Source organism: Sylvia atricapilla, chromosome Z (genome assembly GCF_009819655.1).
Source record: "Sylvia atricapilla isolate bSylAtr1 chromosome Z, bSylAtr1.pri, whole genome shotgun sequence".
NCBI lineage: Eukaryota > Metazoa > Chordata > Aves > Passeriformes > Sylviidae > Sylvia > Sylvia atricapilla.
In genome coordinates this window covers 82,160,701-82,179,836 of record NC_089174.1, presented here as the reverse complement: position 1 = coordinate 82,179,836, position 19,136 = coordinate 82,160,701, and the positions used below count along the sequence as shown (strand labels likewise).

Here is a 19,136-nt window from a genome sequence, read left to right as displayed (position 1 = left end):
GGCGGCGGCACCGGCGGCGGCAGGCCGCTCAATCGAGCTCCGCGCGGACACGCGCCCGCGGGGGGCGGGGCCGGGCGCGGCCAGAGCAGTCGATCGCCGAGCGGGCGCGCCGTGCGGGCCGTGCCGGGTGTTACCGCCGGGCTTCGTGCGAGTGAATAAATGTTTACCGGCGTCTTACCTCGCTGTATTCCGACGTCAGAGATTTATGCTATTACTTTTTGCCGTATTACCTACCACATATTGCATATTACTACAGTACAATTGCGTTATTGCCATTTTATTGCGACGGTCGTCAGCCGTTTCTTGGAGTGGAATGCGCAGCAAAATATTTTCTAAGTGGCAGATTTCCCTTGGCTGTGGCTGTTTCCATCCTCCCTCGCTAAGGTCTTTGATCCTGCTGTTGGGATGAAGCTGAGATACTAATTTTAAAGAATTAAGGACTTTAGTTAAAGTAGACGTGGACTTGCTGACGTAGACTTCCCTTTACATTTTGAAGAATAAAAGACTTTTGCACGTAGGCTCCCCTTTTACTAACTAGACATTGCTGAGGTAAACTCCCTTTTTTTAACATAAGCCAGATGTAAGGAACCGATAAATCAGGAGACCTGTCAACTTAATCAACAGACTCCAAGGACACAATGTGATCATAAATCAGATAGTCTTGAGAAAACAGGATCCAGGTGTCACCAACACTAAAAGGTTAAAAAGGCAAAGTGAGGAAGACGCATCTTACTTCATCATTTTGAGACCCCACCCCCTAAAAAGGACCACCGACCCATTTCAAAGAACAAACTACGCATGCTTAATTGCTTTTTGGCTAATTACCATACGAAGCGGGGAATGGGATGGACCAGAGTCATGAATATGCATTTGTGTTTTGGGTATTCAACACTTTTGTACATAAAGACCCTGTGAGCATCTGTAAATTGCGTTATGTGTATTTGGGAGCTATCCCGCACGCTGCCCCGCATCGTAACAAACATACACTTTCTAACTTCAAACTGTTAGAGAGTCTTTGTCCGTCATAGTTGGATATTGGTATTAGATCAATATCCATATTTTTTTAACAAATCAAAGCAACAGATGTGGGTAATCTCACTTGATTCGCTGTCCTGCTCCTCTGGAGCCCTTCATGGAAGCGCAGAGCCCTGGGATGAGGTTGGAAGGGCCCACAGTGGGTCATCTGGTCCAACCTCCCTGCTCAAGGGGATCGTCCTGGACCACAGCATTGTGTCCTGGCAGCTCTTGAGCATCCCCAGTAAAGGAAAATCCACACCCTCTCTGCTCAGTCTGTTCCGAGGATCAGTCATCCACAGTGAAGTTCCTCCTCATGTTGAGGTGGAATTTCCTGTGCACCAGTGTCTGCCCATTGCCTCTTGTCCAAATGCTCAGTACCACAGAGAGGAGCCTGGATCCATCTCCTTCACATTCTTTAGACAGCTGTAGACATTGAGGAGGTGATGCATTAGTATTGGAAGTCTTTTGAATTTTAGATGAATGTGGGGCAAGATCACAAAACTCATCCCAAAAGGCCACACAAACCCAATTCTTGAGCAGACACAAGAAACCCTGGAGGTGTGCAGGCATGTCCAACAGGCACTGCCCTGAGCATCCAAATAGTACAAAGGTCACTTAACTTGGTGAGGTTTTGCTCATTATTTCGGGCAGGAAAATCATGGTGCAGGAAATCATGGTGCTTTTCTAAATCACAGCATCATCGAGTGTTTTGGGTTGGAAGAGACCTTAGAGTTCATCTAGTTCCAGCTCCTCTGCCATGGGCAGGACCACCTTCCACTATCCCAGATTGCTCAAATCCCCATCCAGCCTGGAACACTCCCAGGGATGGGACAACACACCTTTGCTGGGCAACCTGTGTCAGTGTCTCACCACCCTCACAGAAAAGAATTCCTTCCTAACACCCAATCTAAATCTACCCTCTTTCAGTTCAAAGGCATTCCCTCTAGTCCTATGACTTCATGCTTGTGTAAAAAGACTCTCTCCGTGTTTGTTGTAGGCTTCCTTTAGGAGCTAGAAGGCCATAAGAGAGTCAACTCCGAGCTTTTGCTTTTCCAGACTCAACCTCAATATTCTCAGCCTTTCTTCACAAGAGAACACAGGAGAGGTGTTCCTGGACACACTCCTGACCATCTGCTATTGAACCAAAGTTCAGCAAATGTTTGTGGTGTGTAACCTGAGTTTTGCTGTTTGTTAACTGCTGTGAATTCCTTGCAGCTTTGTAACCAACTGAAGCTGATAAAAGTCATAAACCAGTCTTAAAGCAGTTGTTTACCTACTTTAGCAAACTTCTGCTTTTTCATTTCAGTTCAATCATGCTGATTTCCATCTTAGAGGTACAGTTCCTGCAGTCCAAGGGCACAACCAGTGGAATTACTTGGTGCATGTAGATACACCTGCCAGGGTTTCCATGGTAATCAGTTTTGTCATCAGCAATCTGGTCCCTGGCAGTGTCCCTAAATAATTTGGAGTGTTCTCCAAACTGGCAAGTGTTGAGTCATTTTGTTACATTTTATTTATTGGAAGGAAGGATTGCACAGCATAACATCACTTACAGTTGTATGACCTGTATTACCATGTGAGATGAACTGACCACAACCTCCTTCCACCACCCACCTGCACATCTGCAGGAGGGAGAGAATTTCTGCGTAAAGTTGAGCCCAGAAAGAAGGAAGACATGGAGGGAAGGTGCTGTAAAGTGTTTTTTCCCTTATTTCTCTTTATCTTACTCTGATTTGATTAGCAATAAATTAAATTTTTCCCAGGTCAGGTCTGTTTCCTCTTGATGGTAATTGGTGGGTGATGTCTCCCCCTCCTTATCCTGACCTGTGAGACTTCTGTCATACCTTCTTCCCCCTGTCCAGCTGAGAAAGGGACTGATAAAGCAGCTTGATGGGCACCTGGCATCCAGCCAGGGTCAGCCCACTGCAGATGGACTTCAGGAGAGTGCTTTTTTCTCTTTAATTAAAACTGACTTCAGAATTCTCCCTCTGAACCTCTTTTCATTCTATTTTAAAATAGCAATGCTGTCTGCTTACAGAATTTTTCTCCATTTTCCATTTCTCTACCTTTGTAGGTTATATGAATTTCTGTACACTTATTTTTTGAATCTTTTTTGCAATCTAAAAAAAAAAAAAAAAAAAAGTTTTGTTATTACTATTTCAAACATCGAATGTGCTGTCCACTTCCAGGAAGCAGAAGCAACTTCTCTGTTTCCCAGTGTGGTTGGTCCAGGTGCTGTGCTTGTTGTGGTGCCTTGGTAAAGAGGTGAAGAATGCAGTTGATCACATTGCATTTGCTGGGCCAGGATGCAGTGTTTCCTACAATTTATGGCTCCTTACTGTCAGCCGTTGGCAAAGGATTGTGCTCAGGCCCTTAAACTATGGGAAAATGATGGAGTGTTGGAGGATAACACTCACTGCAGGAAATTTGCAGCACATGTTGTGATTACACAATCACACTTTTCCACCAATGTGATGTTTCTTGTCCATAAACCTTAGAATCTGAATAGAGAAATATTTTTTCTTCCCACCTTCTAGCACAATGAGTTCCCTTTTAACTTGCCCCAGTGAGATCCTGGCCTTTGCAGTAGTGACTAGGCACAGAAACTGTCACTAGGTTATCTCTTGCTTTATTAACTAACATTTCAGGTCACATTAATTGTATACCTCTTAAAATCTGCTGAAGCCTATTACAGTTTCCTCAAGTTACACGGTTCAAATTTTTCTATAGGTTTTATCTGTTGAATAGAGTTCCTAGGAACAGGTGAACAATTTTACAATCAGTCTTACTGATTGTAGAATCTTAGAATTACTTGGAGAGATTTTTACAAAGGAAGGACTAGAAAACATTATTTTAAAGGTGGCTTCCCTAAATCAGACCATACACCTTTGAGATACAATTGTGATTCAGTTTCAAAATTCATGCCTAATCCACACAGTATTTTCCTTTATGTCTAATAAATAGATCAGTTGAAAGGTGCCTGCAAAGATTTGCTATCCTACCAAGACCAAATACAGTCCAAAACACTTTACATATTAAAGAAACAGAGTTAGAACAGATTCAATGGACAGCATATGCTACAGTCCTCCACAACCAGCAGATATGTCTTAAAACTCCATGCTGCTGTTTCTTGTGTTCAATGGTGGTTAATTCCACCCCCTCAGGAAACAGCTGACTTTACATTCCCAGGTCAGGGGAGTGTTACAGAAGTTCAGGGACCTGTTAATCCTACAGAGAAATTATCTGTTTCAATTCTGTACATGCTCTTAGAAGTGCAGCATGGCCCTGGGTGTTGGGGGATGACACAGCTCAGTGTCACTTGCATCTTTCTGGTGTCTGAGACTGTGCTGTCTGAGCAGTTCACTTTGGACTGAAGGTGATAAAAAGTGCTGAGGACAAATGGACCCTATGGCTCCTGCCAGTTCAGGGACACCTTTATAGAGACAGAGTGTGCCACCAGAACACCCTCATGGCATTCCTTACAGAATTCAATTAATTTTGTCACATGGCCATCTATCTCCTAACTAACCACCAGCATTTGGAGGTTTAGAAGGGTAGGAGATCATCCAGCAATACCACCTGAGCACATGGAGTTCCTCCTCTTGGCCTGAATCCTGGTTGCACTAGACCTGGCCTAGGGGTGTTAGCTTGATTTAGGTGAGCCTGATTCTAAGCTCCAGTAACTTGAGGGAATGGCAGTTCAGCCACAGGTGGTAATTAACTTGACCCCATTTATCCTAAGAGGATCTCTGCAGCTCCATCCATGGTGTTGTATCTGAGAGGAATGTTTCCCCACCTTGAGGAAAGGTTCAGCTGCTTCCATCATGAAATTCTGGAATTGCTCGCAGGCCAAAGAAATGTATGGATTCAGTTCATAGCGTAAAATAAATAGTTTTGTATTTTTCTAGATTTTTGTGGCTGCAAGAAAAGCCTTTGTCACCCCTTCTAGTCAACGGCTTCAGCTGCCCTTGAAGCCACAGTAGAAAACCATGCTGCCCAATTATATGGGGTGACCTTTGCATGCTGTCTTTTTTCTCTGTTGATCAAATGACCCATGATGTGAGCAAACACGAAATAACTCTGCCCCTAAGGACAGGCATCGTTCATGATCCACAAGGATACCCAGGTTCCCAGATCCTTGACCCCAGAGCAGCTCACTAGATGGAAAGACCAACCAGAAGGTACATGAGTGCTCTAGGGTCTTAGGGCCGTGATGCAGCTCATCACACAAGCTGAGAGGGAGCAAGTAGTGCAGTGTTCCTCTCCATCCCTGCATGAAGGACTTCAGCAGACTGGAGAGAAGTGGACAAGGGTTTCACACTGCTTCTGGGCAAGGGAAAACTAAATGGCGACTTGATTAAATTCTCAAGAAAATCTCCTCTCTGCCCTTGGCCTTAGATTTAGCATCTAAGTGTTAACATGAACACACTGACACTGTACATCTAAATGTGCAAAACATGTATTGATTTCTCCTGTCTGGTCAGATCCAGAAAATTCACCAAAAGTGCAGATGAATACTAGTAGTGTGGGGATGCTACCACACCCACATACTAATGGCCTTCATTTGTATTAAGTAGCAATTTCTGGCAAAGGTTCTTCCCAGTTCTCACTTTTGTCCTACTGGCACAATCCCTGTAATTAAAGTCAAGGAAAACCTTATTTTTAATATTAGTTTAGTAGATTAGAGTTATTGTCTGTAGATTTACATTTTTGATGCTTTGGTGTTGCAGTTTATCTGTGCTTGAACAATCCCTTTCCTGCCTTCATGGACTGTGGCCTTCTCCATCTGATGTAATCTAGTCTTTTCTATGGTTTGCCAATAAATAAGCTTATTTTTGTGTTTCTTGTGTTTGGTTTACATTTATCTCTGCAAAATAGAGTGCCTCATACAGAGTATAATGCTGTGTTTCTCTTTGCAAAGCAAATTGGTTTGCTTCTTTGGTGCCTATTTCTTGTATTATGTTCTTGCTGAAGGTCTAAGGAAGCAAGTGCCATAAAATGGAATAACACCTGCATGAATCCCTCAAAATCTGACTGTACTTTGTGAAGAAAATTGAGTGAACAATTTTTTTTTTATCTGACAGTACAAATTGCATGCTGCTCTGATCTAAAGTGGACTGTGATGGCAATATAAACCCCCAGGTGGCATTCTAACCTTGTTTTTCTAAATCGTTTGTTTTCATAAAGAATGGATCTGATTCTTTTATTTAAAAAGAAATTTTCTTCACCCTCATGGTAGATTTGGACAAAGAAATTAAAGCCATAAGCTGATTTTTTTTTGAGGTTTACAATTTGTGTGTTTTGTTGATTCAAATGCAACAGCCTCAAACCCAGCTTGAAATCTGATAGACATTTGATGGAATGATGTAAATGATACTATATTCCTGATACTAAAGTTCATAATGTGATGATATCCTGCAACAGCTAATCAATAAAAGATACCATTTGAATTTTGAAAATCACAATTGCGGTAAAATACTTTGCAACAAGTTTATGAGAAAAGTGTAAATCCAATTGTGACTAATACCTTACAACTCGTGGGTATTAACTGATGCTGGGTTACAATGAAATCCAGGCAGAATTCAATATTATGACTACCTGAAACCAGTGTGATTCCAGCTGGATTTCTATTGCCTTCCAGGAGTACCAGGTAGGCGTTTGCAAAGAGCACAGCTTGTACCTCCTAGCTTAGGCACCCTGTTTGTGCACCCAGGGTGCTGATGGTTCACCTCCAGGTCCCTCGTTCACCAGAGGAGGGATGGCTCCCGTAGAGATCCACTCAGACCACCTCACGTGGCTCCTCTGCTGAGTTGCTGAAGCATTTATTTCCCCACCAGCTTCACAGTTCAAAGCTGGGGTCTAGTGTCACTTTTGCAGTGTTTGTTCCCTTTCAGCTGCCTCATGCCCAGATGTTATGTTGCTAGTGAGTATTCACTTGCTTTCTTCCACACTGTCTGGTACGTGTGGTCAACAAGTACACAAAAAAAACCTCAAACTTCACTGCCACCCCTCAAATCCTTTCTTCCAACTTTTCTCTGCAACAAACCCCACAACTTCCTTAGAAACCACTGAGCTGATGGGCTGCAAGTTGTGCTTACATCTCTGACCAAAACTGTCACCTAGTTGTGTGCACCCTGGGTTGCCCCACCTGCAACTCTTTGCAGCTTCTGCTTATATTTGGATTACAACCTGTTTCAAAGGCAGACAGGTTTAGCTTGTATTTGTGCAACATTTGGACAAATGGAATCTTTGTCCCTCTTTAGGATTCTAGTGGGATACAGAGCACAAATACACAGTAATCATGTTTAATAAAGCAAATGGAGCTAATTTAAATTACTGCTTAAAACATATCGGTATGTAATAGGCCATAAATAAAAATCGACCTACACGCTGCCCTGGATATCTTTCAGAGTGTACTTTAGGAGGAGTCACTAAGTCAGAGTATCATCAATCACATTTCCTAAAGCAACAAAACCCAAATTGCTGCTGCAGTGTAAGACTCTAAGTAGCCAGAAGGCACAGAGGGGATGTTTGAAATTCAGACTTCATCTGTCTTTGTTGTGTTTCAACCTAAAGCTTTCTACAGTTCTTCTGAAAAGCCATTCCAGTATATTTTTCAATATAAGGACCAAGTCTTAATTTATAGTAGACTCATGCAGGTGATATCTCTGGGCTTTGGATTGTAAAACTTCTTGAGTTTAAATGGATTTTGAAACAAAGCCATGTATGTTGGTTCACAAAGGCTTATGAGTTACCCTTCGGGTTGTCTTGCACTGTGCACATTACACATTTCTGTCTAGTTATTTTCACATTTGTCAAACATATTTTTCATCCTAATTTTTTCTAGTGATATTTAGGTATGGATATGTTTAAGTGCGATGGATAAACTTAAAATTTTAACACGCTGTCACCTTCATGTAAGCCCAAAATTTATCACAGGGTGTTCTCTTCTTGCCTAATTCAGAAATGCTTAAGAGAATCCTTTGCCCTTAAAAAAAAGGTTCCTCTTGATAAGTAAAGTACAGCCTGACAGCTGATCATAGTAAAGTTTTGTGCGTGTAGCAGAGAGGTCCAAAATGGAAGAAGCCTCACTGTTTGAGCTATAGTGAATACTCTGGCAGCTACTACAAAATACCTTCAATACCTACAGCACATTAAGTAATCAGAATGAGAGGATAGATCACTTCTTACCTTACCAAAAAAGAAGTTGTTGAATGTCCCCTACTGTTAATTTTTTAATTCCCTTGGGGTGACACTCAGTTTCTGGCCATATGAGTACACTGGCAGTGTGATGCAAATATACAGCTAATCTCTGCAGCTACAAGAGATACTGCTGGTACAGATTTATAAAGACCAACACACAGGATGCTAGGCAAGACCTGATGCATCATGTCAGCTCCAAGTCTGGTCCTCCACTCAGAGAAACACTAATTCACACCCACCCACGAGCAGGGGACAGTCACCTTAACCCCAAGGCTCATCACAGAATATGACACCAGAAATTCAGCTCAACCAAATATAAGTGAAAAGGGGACAACAGCACTCCCTTGTGTATCATGGAGACACTAGAAAGAGGTTGGGAATTGGAAAGGGTTTTTAATCAAAAGTAAGGTTTTGGTCAGACCAGCTCTTACAGGGCTGCACACAGGCAGCCTCAGAAAGGGGCTCTATGGACAGAAGTGGTGGTTATCCTGGAAAATCCCTTTCTGTGCTTCTGTCATCATGCACCAGGTTGGCAGAAGGCAATTAAGTACCTAGAGGGACATATAATTAGATGGGTATAAATGATGCATATACCTTACTCTAATCTCTGAGCATGGTGGCGATAGGGAATTTTCAGCATTTATTTCACAAGATCAAATATTTTGCAATCTAGCAAAATATTTCCATTATGATTGCTATGTGCTGTGTCTGAATTGTCACCGAAAAAATCACCAAAATATTAAAAGGCAAGTGTGTGTCTAAGAGTGTTAGAGCCTAAACACTATGTGGGCTACTGATAACTGGATTTCATGCCCTTCCTGTTAATCAAGAGAATTCTCCTTGTTCAGATTAACAGAATAAAGCCAAATGCTTGAGCTCATTATTTTATTAGTTTATTCCAAGTAACTGGGAATTAGGCAACTAAATATCTGAAGGAGTAAAGGCTCAGCCACAAAAGACAAAATATAGTCTGACTGCAAAGTCCAGCCTCCAGTTATGAAATACACTGAAATACAGGTTACGTGAGCACCATATGTTGAGGGCTTTTTCATTCCCATTTCAGTCTGCAGAGTTTTCGATAAAATGTCATTCAAGTTTACATAGTAAGTTCAAAAAAAAATTATAATTGATGAGCCATCAAGATTTAGAAGATTAGCCAGGGAAAATTTCCTTTCTATGCATACCGTGGTTAAAAATATTACTATGTTAATTCATACTCTGTCAGTAAGTATAATGATTTTCCAGTTCTGACTCCCTTCTCTGTATGAAACTACTGAAATGCCACAAGAAGGCAGTAGTATTAGGCCACTAGTGCTATTTTTTGCTGCCTTTTCATATAATTTCTCCCTTGAAGTAATGTGTAAGGTTAAGTCAGGAGAGGTCCCCGTTTTCTTTGGCATTGATCTCTTAAATCCTTGCATGATGTACAGTTGGAAGCTTAGAAATGCTGTTCTCAAGGCTAATTTTGTGGCAGAAGAATCTGGATGATGTAGCATTGGGTATCTGACTGTCAGCTAACCAGCTGTGTCCTGTTTGTCTTGTTGCTGTGTGGCTTTCCTTGCCTTCTTCCAGATGAAACTTGCTGTGGTTTTTTTTCCAGAGCAAGTCCAAGAAAGTGCTGCATTTGTACTACAAGAAAATTCAGGTGAGATCTGAAAGTTTGGGCGAGACCTGAAATTTTGGGCTGGGATTTTTGGTCTGGGATCTTCCTTTAAGTGTGTAAATGATTCACAAGAGCCTGCTCTCTTATACCTTTCGAAAAGGGTAAAAAAACACACAAAAGATGTTTAAATGTGTGACAAATGAGAGTGAGAAAGTTGGTCAACAGAAAAATCTGGTGTAAAAGCAACATGGATTTCAGTAGATTTGGATTTTCTGACAAAAGAGGAACCCTCAAAATTACCCTACAGCTCCTGTCTTCTCTTCCTCTTAGAATAGGACAGGCTGTGTTGATACCAACATGGGAAAAGGTTATCTCTGCTTATTCATACTGCTTTCTTGAGTAGTGCACTGTCTCCTCTGTATCCTGCCTTGAGGGGCATCTTAATAAGCTTTCAGACCTTTCTAAACGTTTTCTCTTCTTTTCTCCCAGGCATTCTTCCAAACAAGTCTGTCACTTCAGAAATAAATAAGCTAGAAGGAGCTGGTTACTGTGCTTGGTAAGTCATATTTTCCATGTAACACAAAACAGAATACTTCATCCAGTAATTTCTATAGCAAACTTCCACACGAGCTGCAGCATATCCTCATAAAGGCAGATGTTCTCCATGTAGGGATTTCACATGACCAAGTCTAGAACACATGTTGTCCAGCTACTTCAAGACTTGATTCACTTCACTGTTTAAAAATGTTTAAAAACATCTTGAATTTTTTTTCTGACTGTGACATCCAGTGACAAGGATCATGGTATGTATTTTTCTGCCAGATTTCAATAGCTAATCTGTTCATTCACAGACAAGTCATCAAAGTGAGAAACAAAGTATTCCTATGTACTTTTCTGTGCTTGTGAGCTGTTCTTTTTCTTTTTCAAGGATATACACTTGCTCTTCACCTCAGCATCTGCCCTCTCCTCCCTGACCTCCTTATTATACTAATGTGAGGTTGCAAACCCATTCAAACCTCATCTTTGTTCCATAGACTTGTGAGACTGCAAACTCTGTGGCATAATCTCACCTTCTCTCACTATTCATCTTCAATTAAATAAAAAAATCCAAGGATTCTACCAGACACTGTGTGTAATTTTGTGAGAGGCTTGTACTTGAGGGAACCTACATAAGTAAAAACTGAAATTTCTCATATGGCTGAAATGTAGGCTTTGAGGATAGATGGTTTTAGGATTTTGCCATTCAGCATGCAGTTGAAAGGACAAAAAAAGCCCAGTTATTGCCTTTCACAGACAAGAGCTGCTTTTTACAAGGAGCCACCAGATAGGCAGCCCCAGACTGTCTGAAAAAATTAGAGGACAAAAAGTTTATATGTTCCTGCATTTAGGCTAACCACAGCTCCTGCCTTATGTGAGGGAATGGGGAAACACCAGGCCCATTGCTCCTCTCCTGCCTCTGAGTACCTTCAAAAATGATGGAGAAGGAGTTGGTGCTCTTGAATAGACAAAAAATGATGTGGTGCTGTGACCCAGCAGCTTTGACCATGTTCTGCACCCTTGCAAGCTCAAGGATAACCTGCTGAGTATGACTGGGGAAGGGTGGAGGTGAGACAGAATTGGCAAGGACTTACTCAATCTGGAGTTGAAAAAGGGATATCTTTGGTCTCTTGCTCTCCTCATCTAGAGACATGTTAAACATATTTCCAATCAAGAACTATCTAGGGTCTAAACGCCAGAGGACCTTTGAAGAATAAATATCAGTAGCTTCCATCCCACATTTTGGTGTGTTTTGGTGTGGTGTGACAGGATCAATGCCATTTTCAGAAGTGCTGAGTGCTGCCCACCAAAGGAAGGCTGCCCACCCCTGTCAGTGCTCACTGACTCTGGGAAACACAACTCACGAGGTTCCAAACAGCCAAAAATCAGAAACAGCTTTTGAATTGTGTAAACTTCCAAAGCTTCCAGCTGAAGCAGCTGTGCCACTAATCAAACAGCTTGCTACACTGCCATTCAGGTCTTCTCCAGCAGCAGCTTTTAAATACTGACGTGATTGTTGAATAAATAGCATGGCCATTTCTGCAAGTGCTTCTTTGTGGATGTAGGCTTGGAACCACCACCCCCTTTTTTCTTGTAGCTGTGATTATATCCAAATGGTGCCTTTGCTGAACCAATTCGGGACCTCAAGTGAGAATTCAAGAGAAGCAAAGGAAAAGGATGAGGTTGCTAAAGGAGAAGACACTGCCCAAGAATTCTCTTACCATTCAAGGAGTGTCACACACACTACCCAGGTTTTCCTTGCTGGGACTGGAGTCTCTTCTCAGTGGGGCTGATGGGCTCCCTTCCAAATCCTTGCACACATGCTCATTCTAGCTACACTTCCTCCTTCAGGCTCTGTCCTGGGTTTTCTGCAACAGAGTCTCAGGTGTCAAATTTATAAAAATATATCATTTAATGAAGTGATACGGCAACAGATCAGCTTAAACTGACCCAGAAGACAAACACCTCTGGGCAATAGACTCTCATGATTTATACATCTGCCCTCACATACTCTTCATGTGATTCAAGTCCAATGGTGATTTTTGGGCTGGGATCTTCTAACACCTTATGAGATTCTTTTAATCTCATAAACTGTTCTTAGCCTGTCAAACTATAGCTTCTGCTGATGGCTGCAGCCTCCTTGTCTTCTAGTTTGTGTTTCTTGTGCACTCGATCAGTCATAATGTAGTAATGAAAGGAGGCCTAAGCATGAGATAAAAACCACCTAGCAACAACTGGACATCAGTGTACGAATAATATTCTTCCCAAACTAAAGACAAAACAAGACACAGCTACCAAGCAAACCAACTCTGTTCCAACATATCTGGGAGAAGGTTCACAGCTTGCAGCCCAGGACTCCAGCTGCTCATGCTGAGCAAGTAAAGTCAAGCAAACAGCAGATTAAATCACACAGTATTATAATCCTGAGTGACCCATTCTGTTTAAAACTCACTTATTTAAGCTGAACAAAAAGTGTCTCTCAACAGAGAAGATATTATTTTCTTCACAGCCAAAGAACAGTCATGGTCCCCTGCCTGCAATTCCTAGATATCCATTTGGATTTCTATGCATATCCACCTGTGTATGCATCTGGATATCCACCTTAGCATTATCTCTCTCTCTCTCTCTCTCTTTTTTTTTTTTTTTTTTTTTTTTTTTTTTTTTTTTTTTTTTCTTTTTTTTTTCTTTTAGTGGGCTTAGAACTTCCCTCAAATTCTTCAGAGAGTCAAGGAAAATTTGGTGTCTGTCCTTGGAGACAGCATTCTAGAACTCCTAAGGGTCAGTGTGTGTAGAAATTTCTGGGCGTGGTCCTTGTCAACACCAACTCTGCCTTCAGACCAGACTGAGTTGCTGCAGTTGATACCATCACTGCCACCACCCACACTCCAGTCTCCACGTCAGCCCAAGAGTGAGATATGCACTCAGGGTGTAGTGGATATCTTTTTGCTTTCTCAGGTTTGGATTAGAGGCGATTTTGTCATTAAACCTGATGTGAAACAAACAGTTACTGGGTCTGTGATTTAAGCTCCACCTTGTGTCATATTCTGTGATAGTGACTGAGGCTCCTGTTGCTGTCTCCCCTTAGCTGCAGCCAAGGAGAAGTTTGTTTTCTCCAGACTCAGCAGCCAAGAGATACCAACAACTGTGTGAAGACAAAACGAAAAATACATAAAGCTTGTATATGACTTTCCCATCTTTGCCAGACGCCTCAGCTCCTCTTGTCATCTCCCATGTTAGACAAAGAGCCTGTCAAAACCAAACAGATTGGTAGATTACAACAGCCCCTCTGACCTACTCTCTTCTCCCAAGAGGATTCACTTCCTTTCAGCTTTCACATTATTAGCACTCTCATGGCAGGCAGGGGGTCATTTCTAATTTGTGAATGCCCTTGGACCACAAGCTGGGATTTTTAATTTGTTTACCTTGCATATTAAACAGTACTTTCAAAGGGACTGTCAATAAATCCTCTATGAATCAGAATCTTCACTCCAGACCTTGTTGTTACTTTCACTTTTTTGATTTGACTAGATGAAAGAACATTCCATAAGGGCAATCTCAGTCACCAAACACAGTGCCATCACCAAAATCACCAGAGTGCTGAGGGCAAACCTCTAGGGCTTTGTGACACCAGGGAGGAGCATGACTTTGCAAAGGAGAAGTCAAACCAAGCTGCTACATCAGATCCACAAGTGGAGACTCAGATCCTAGGGTTGTGGCAGTGAAAAATGGCACGTGGGATAAGCTCAGGCAGAGCCTCCACCCATCAGGAAGGATGAAGGTACTGTATCACCTTGCCCAGGAAACCCCTGGAGTACCTGGGCCTGTGTTACCAATCTCCCAAGCACTGCACACAAGGAACCAACATGGAAATTTCAATTAGTTCATCAGCATAGCCTTCCCTCAGAGATCCATGCCATGAAGACAAATATAGTACCCAACAATAGCTGTTACAACCTTCATGAAACCTTACTTGTAACCTTGTCCCTCCTATCTTTCTTCCAGGGTAAAGGAGGGAGTTCTATCCATTTTTCATGTTTTGAATTCACGAAACAGTTCTATTAAGTTTAAAGGGCAAAAAAGGAAATGTCTGCATATGTCTGAATGTGAATTCATGTCAGCAGTGCTCACACTTCCTCCCCCTCTTTGGCTGATAGCTGGTGTTGCAGGACTATTGAACTCTGGCCCTGATCACATAAAGAGCCATGTGGAACTCAGGAGTTTCAGTTTGCAGGGTTTCTGCTAACCTTGCTCCCACTTTTAGCTCCTGAGAGGTTTGCTCACACATACGGACCAGATCTGAGTTTCAGGATATCTAAGATGTTGGAGTAAAACTTAGTTCAACTTCTCATGGAAAAGCCATTGCATTTAATAATGAAATCGTCATTTGTAAGAGGCACAGTCAAAACTGTCCTGTATTTGGTCCTTTTTATTCTCAATTTAACTCAGAATTTTGGTCCATTTCCCAAAGGTGTGTAAAATAGAGCAAATATGTAAGGATCCAAGAGATCTCCCTTGAGCCCAGATAAGGTTAATGATAGATTGGTTTCCTGGTCCTTCTACTCTGGTACATTTCAGTAAATTTCACTGGATGCTTCATAGGAAGCTGCAACAGGGAAAATAAATAAAAGAAGAATATAAAAGGAAAGCAAACCACAAACTGCCTCTCAAGCGGTTATGACTTGACCTTCTCCAGGGTAAGGGGTAAACTGCCTTTCAAATAATTCTGTTTAGAGCTTACCTTACATGCTGAAACATCAAGGATATTCAATAACACAACATGGGAGAAAAAAGGAGTGCTGTCAAACCAAACACAAACTTGAGAAAACACTGTCAGCCAAGGGACATTTACTATCTCAAAAGATAGTCCACACTTTCCTCACCTCCTGGGCTTCCCCTCTGCTCCATCATGAGCAAACTGCTGCATTGGTGACAGCTTCCTCTTCTACTCACCCTTTCCAGAGGCACCTGGGTCCTCCTCCTCTCCATCATGGAGAACAGTTGGCTACATCATGCAATCCATCCGGAGGGTAGCAGGAGTATGAACAGAAAAACAAAGTGAAAAAGAGGCAAGAGAGGCAGTGGGTAACCTTGGGCTGAGACCTTTTTTGCAGAATGTTTCAGCATTTGTTTTCCTAGCTGGGTTTTCTCTCCAACACTTCTCGCCAGTATTTTCTTTCCCGTGTTCAGTGCCGTGATTCTGGGCTCAGGGGTCATGTCCTGATTATAGTGTTTTTGCACATGCTTTTCCACTGCCCCATGGAAAGTCAACAAGTGCAAACAAACCTCTGTGTCTAACACAGGGTCTAAGAAATGGCATAGGGCCTCTGTCAGCTGGGGTGTGGGGCCACACTGGTGACAGGAGCAGTCCTGCACAGGACAGGGACAGCCAGCTTCATAGACTGAGCCCCCTGCAAAGGAGGATGAGAGCCCAGAAGAGCCCCTCAGACAATGAATTACCTAAATCAGGCAGTAAGATGTAACACTGATTGAAAAGCTTGTTCAAATTGCTTTCACTGTGATTCATAAACTCTTCATGTAAATTCATATGTTAGGATGAGCACAAAAATTAGAAAGCTGGAATAAGATTGCTTTAATTTAAATAAGAGACATGGTTGTGAATATTAGGCCTTTACACTGTTAGCAGTAACCCATCAGATGTTAACAAAATCTGATATGCAACAGTTTTACATATCCCCTTGTGGGAGAAAGATCAACTTGCAAACCGCTTTATAAATCAGCCACACTGTTAGATTTAGGCTACTGTATCTAAATGGCTTTTAGATATGCTTCCTGTTTTCAGCTACCATATTTACAAATGAAAGCTTTTTCAAACCACGTCTTTTAATATAATTTGCATATTTAGTAATACATTGATTAACATTAAACACGGATTATTGCAATTTATTTCAGAAACAGATGGGATGCATTAAGTGAAAAGCCAGAGCATTTAAACAGAGCACACTCCCAGGATGACTCCCAATGATTGATGAATACAAAAACTTTATTAACTATCAAGAAAAAGGAAAAGGAAAGAGAAAGGGGAAAAGAAAAAGGAAAAGGGAGAAGGAGAAGGAGAAGGAGAAGGAGAAGGAGAAGGAGAAGGAGAAGGAGAAGGAGAAGGAGAAGGGGAAAAGGGAAAAGGGAAAGGGGAAAGGGGAAAGGGGAAAGGGGAAAGGGGAAAGGACATTTCATGCTGAGTCCTTTTCGAGCACTTCCCTCGCTTAAGAGTGTAAAAAACCGCCATTCAGGGGAATTTAAACAAAACCATGCCATTCAGATATGTGCATGGCTCTGCAGAAAACTCTGACACAAGGAAGACAAAATTCTGACCCTGGGTGTCTGCTGAAGGGAGGAAAAACCTGTCCCGGGAGCCGAGGACTGTTTCCCCACCGCGGGCTCCAGTAGGTGGCAGCCGCCCACAACTCACATTTCAAAGGTATATTCCGGGCTGGTTTTGGGTTTTTTCTCTTTCAGCGTTCGCGGAAAACTTCTCGGGCTGGGAGAAAGCTCTGTGGGGTTTCCTTCTCTTCGCAATGGCCCCTCAACACCTCGTTTTCAAATACGCTGCCTTCAGCTGGCACCTGATAGCAGGAACACTCTGCAAAATGTTGTGATGGTCTTGTGTTTGCGTGTGCAAGTGTACAGGTGTGATTATGACACAAAACCAGGATATTTTGTACATAAACTGTACAAAATTATCTATGGATCAGTCACATGTACAGAGTTATACATGGGGGTTTTTTAATAGCAAAATGAGCGTTTAGAGCAGCAATACAATGCTATTTACATTGAGAGAAACCTTCATGTCCCAAAAAAAGTTGGCAAGTCTTTAATCGTTATTTAGGAATATATATTGCAGTAGTTAAGAAAGGAATAGGCAGTGTCATTGAAAGGTAAGTCCATTGGTGGTATTAAAACATGACCCTCCATGAGCCACAGAAGTGTGGTATGGAGGGGATTACTTCTGTATGTGCCCTGCTTCTTGCAGTCTTATAGCAAACTGTATCCACTGCTGGGCACTGATTAACCTATAGCCTGACCCAGTGCATTGGTTTGTATCTTATTTAAATTAGCTTTCTGTATAATTAATGATGCAGCCAATTAGTCTGACAGAGCCTGGACACCATAGCTAAAATAAGCTTTGACACTTCAATAGATCTCTTGAAGTAGATTACATAAATGTTATTTCTATACTGTCTGTTCAGAGCCTTTCTGTTTGTCTTACATTTCTAACAGCAATGGTCCTTCCTAAAGCAAGAGGTGGAGATCTCCAAAGAGAAGAGCAGTTTTACCTTCTCCCTTCAGGTCATTTTATTTCCATGCGGGCCTTGCTTTCCTCTCATGCACATGAGCTTTTTAATTTAGTATGGTGAAGGAAAGGAAAACATTCTGCCCTCCACACAAGTACAAACTCACAGGCAGTGTAATTATATACTTTTCTTTCTCTATGGAGAGCATAAGTTACTCTAGAGCTGGGAAAAAAAAGACCTGTCCATTAGAGCACATCCTGATCTCGCAGGCGTAAGAGTGGCTCCCTCTCCTTGAGCAAAGTCTGAGGAAAGAGACCTGGGAAAGAGAAGACAATTGTATCTAGGGTTCACTTGGGGTGTCTACTCCAAAATTTGTCCAGAGAGAAGGTCTAAAACCACCTGGGACTGATTGTTCTGATGCTGGGATTTAACTCCCAAATTTTCTCGAGTTCTCTGTGAGCCCAGGGGAAACCAGCAGAAGGAACCTGTGTGCTCAGCCTTCTGTGAGTCCACCCACCACTCCTGCAGCCAGGTGTCTGTAAGATAACAGGACACTTCAAACTCCAGGCCCAGGGCTGAGCAGAGAGGTTGGCCACTGGTGGACACAGAGGAAGAAACTATTTTTATCCTCCTGTTCCTTTTTTTCTGTCCTCTTGATACTAAGGACTCTTGTCGTGGGAAATTCTTTTCAACACCTGCACTTTCTGTGAAAGGAGGAAGGAGAGCTGTGTATGACACAGGCACAGACCCCAGCAGGAAGATCAGCCTGTACAAACCTGTACCAGTTTGGATGCTCATGAGAGATGCCACATGGCTTGGCCAGTTTATACCCTACTATCTGAGCTCCCCTCTTCTCGTTCCAACTTTGGCAGTAGACCATGTCTTGACTCCCTTAATCTACAATCTCTCTGTTTTCTGTGCATTTAACTTTGTGCTGCTGTTAGAGTATGCAACTCTGGATATTCCTTTCAGTCACAATTTCAGGAAAGATGCTGTGCACAACTCTATCTTCATTTAAATCTCTTTCAAAATAATCCACTGTTTAAGGTTGCTTAAGTCTCTTTGCATTCACTAGAATAGGGAGAATTTATTCAGGGGGAAAAATAATAATAGACAGTATTAATTCATGAGCTTGTTAATACATATGAGCTCTCTCAGCCCTGGGAAAGAAATTCTTTGTTAATATTTTAGGCTGCTGTGGCACTGAGCCAGTGTTTCAGTTACACTACAAAAAGCACCCAAAAATTACCAATACTTCTTTTCCCTGTCTTCAAACTTTTATTAAATACTCAAAAGTATTTAAAAGGTCAGTTACCCATTTTGCTGCTATCAGGAGATTACTCTAACATGATATGTTTGTCTCCTATTGTGAGTAGTGAAAATCCCCCTGTATCCAGTGTGTTTTGTTTGGATTGAGATGGCATGCAGCTGATGGCTGTGACCTTCATGGTGGCTTAGATCCCTGGCTGGCACTGATTTTTGATTTAGTGCCGATCTGCTGCGCTTGTCACAGGCTGCAAGGTGCT

General features: G+C 42.1%; 1 protein-coding gene across 1 annotated transcript in view; it reads left to right on the top strand.

Annotated features, from left to right (window-relative positions):
• Nucleotides 1-19,136, top strand: part of CRHBP (corticotropin releasing hormone binding protein) — a 477,084-nt gene that overhangs the window by 196,282 nt on the left and 261,666 nt on the right. The window lies entirely within an intron of this gene.